The 2,685-nt window shown below is 40.7% G+C and overlaps 1 non-coding gene across 1 annotated transcript; it reads right to left on the bottom strand.

Moving 5' to 3' along the window:
- Nucleotides 1-1,977: 1,977 nt before the first annotated feature.
- Nucleotides 1,978-2,081, bottom strand: LOC114110906 (U6 spliceosomal RNA). Its single transcript, XR_003587073.1, has one exon. It is a non-coding gene; the product is annotated as a U6 spliceosomal RNA (small nuclear RNA).
- Between the last annotated feature and the right edge of the window lie 604 nt (nucleotides 2,082-2,685).

Raw genomic sequence — 2,685 nt, 5'->3', positions numbered from 1 at the left:
TTCCCTCCTGGCCTGAAGAGTTTCTATTGACAGATCAGCTGTTATCCTTATGGGAATCCTTTTTGTGTTATTTTTTGTTTTTCCCTTGCTGCTTTTAATATTTGTTCTTTGTGTTTGATCTTTGTTAACTTGATTAATATGTGTCTTGAGGTGTTTTGCCTTGGGTTTATCCTATTTGGAACTCTCTGTGTTTCTTGGACTTGGGTGATTATTTCCTTCCCCATTTTAGGGAAGTTTTCAACTATTACCTCCTCAAGGATTTTCTCATGGTCTTTCTTTTTGTCTTCTTCTTCTCGGACTCCTATAATTCGAATGTTGGCACATTTCATATTGTCCGGAGGTCTCTGAGATTGTCCTCATTTCTTTTAACTCGTTTTTCTTTTTTCCTCTCTGACTCATTTATTTCTACCATTCTACCTTCCACTTCACTAATCCTATCTTCTGCCTCCGTTATTCTACTATTTGTTGCCTCCAGAGTGTTTCTGATCTCATTTATTGCATTATTCATTATGTATTGACTCTTTTTTATTTCTTCTAGGTCCTTGTTAAACCTTTCTTGCATCTTCTCAATCCTTGTCTCTAGGCTATTTATCTGTGATTCCATTTTGATTTCAAGATTTTGGATCATTTTCACTATCATTATTTGGAATTCTTTCTCAGGTCAATTCCCTGTCTCCTCCTCTTTGGTTTGGTTTGGTAGGCATTTCTCCTGTTCCTTTACCTGCTGGGTATTCCTCTGTCTCTTCATCTTGGTTATATTGCTGCATTTGGGGTGGCCTTTCTATATTCTGGGAATTTGTGGAGTTCTCTTTATTTTGCAGTTTCCTCACTGTGGATGGGGTTGTATAAGTGGCTTGTCAAGGTTTCTTGGTTAGGGAAGCTTGTGTCAAAATTCCAGTGGCTGGAGCTGGATTTCTTCTTTCTGGATGCAATGAAGTGCCCAGTAATGAGTTATGAGATGTCAGTGGTTTTGGAGTAACTTTGAGCTGCCTGTATATTGACGCTCAAGGGTGTGTTCCTGTGTTGCTGGAGAATTTGTGTGGTATGTCTTGCTCTGGAGCTTGTTGGCCCTTGGGTGGTGCTTGGTTTCAGTGTAGGTATGGAGGCGTTTGATGAGCTCCTATCGATTAATGTTCCCTGGATTCAGGAGTTCTCTGATGTTCTCAGGATTTGGACTTAAGCCTTCTGCTTCTGATTTTCAGTTTTATTTTTACAGTAGCTTCAAGACTTCTCCATCTATACAGCACCGATGATAAGACATCTAGGTTACAGATGAAAAGTTTCTCCACATTGAGGGACACCCAGAGAGGTTCACTGAGTTACATGGAGAAGAGAAGAGGGAGCGTGGAGTTAGAGGTGACTGGAATGAGATGAGGTGGGATCAGAAGAGGATGTAGTTCCTTATGTGTGCTCCACTGTCTGGACTGCTCAGAGGTGTTCACGGAGTTATACAGGGAAGAGGAGAGGGAGAAAGGAGACAGAGGTGGCCAGGAGGGTAAAAGAGGGAAATGAAAAGGAGAGAGACAGATCCAGCCAGTAACCAGTTCCCTAAGTGTTCTCCACCGTCTGGAACACACAGAGATTCACAGAGTTGGGTAGAGAAGAGAAGGGGGGAGGGAGGAGACAGAGACAACCTGGTGGAGAAAAAGGAGAGTCCAAAGGAGGAGAGAGCGGTCAAGCCTGTTATCTCGCTCTCAAGTAAAACTGGGTACTGAAGATTGGGTATTTAAAGGTACAAAATTGATAACAAATACCAAAAAGCAAAGGTTAAAAATCTGTTTTTGAAGACAATGACCTGCTTTTCTGGATGCCTAATGTCCTCTACCAGCATTCAGAAGTTGTTTTGTGAAGTTTACTCAGCGTGAAATATTCTTTTGATGAATTTGTGAGGGAGAAAATGGTCTCCTCGTCCTATTCCTCTGCCATCTTAGGACCGCCCCTCAACTCTTTTGTATGATGTTACTATTACCTTGGCACCAAAATATGAAATGCTTCAAGAATTTTCATATCATCTTTATGCAAAGGCCATGCTCATATTTGTATTGTTCCAGTTTTTGTATATGTAGTAAACAAGTGAGCACTTAAATTCTTTCTTTTAGGTGGCTATTTTGCCCTAAATAGCTTTTGTCCAAGCTCACTCTGCTCACCGCATGATAGGCTAATAAATCTGGGGGACTCAGGGTTGAGACAAGGAAGGGACTTTATTTGGGAAGCCAGCTGACTGAGAAGATGGCAGGCTACTGCCTTAAAATAACTGTTTTCTTGGGGCCTGGATGCCAGTTTCTTTTATGAATTGAAGATGGGGAGAGGAACGGCAACAAAATAAAAAGACCATTTAATTCTTGCAGATATCTCCTAAAGCAGCAGGTTCAAAATTAACCCTTGCTGGTTACATACCTAATATATGATGGCATTTGGCTGATAACCCAACGGGTCATTCCTAGCAGCCCTGTGATTTGCTTCACGTGCTATGATTAATAAAGTCAATTGTTGGATCTGATTCTATTGCGTTAAGACAACCTGCAGATATTTTGAAGTCATGTTTGTAAGTAAATTGATTTCATTTAGAAACATCCACTCTCTCTCTCTACTTTTCTTGTTGTCTGCCTTATGAAACATATCCAACACAGTTGGATAACTAGGGCTTATTTTACTTTACCTAAACTTTTGTGTGCCTGTGGATTA

This window comes from Ovis aries, chromosome 25 (genome assembly GCF_016772045.2).
Source record: "Ovis aries strain OAR_USU_Benz2616 breed Rambouillet chromosome 25, ARS-UI_Ramb_v3.0, whole genome shotgun sequence".
NCBI classification, from domain to species: domain Eukaryota; kingdom Metazoa; phylum Chordata; class Mammalia; order Artiodactyla; family Bovidae; genus Ovis; species Ovis aries.
This window is presented reverse-complemented; position numbering and strand designations above follow the sequence as displayed.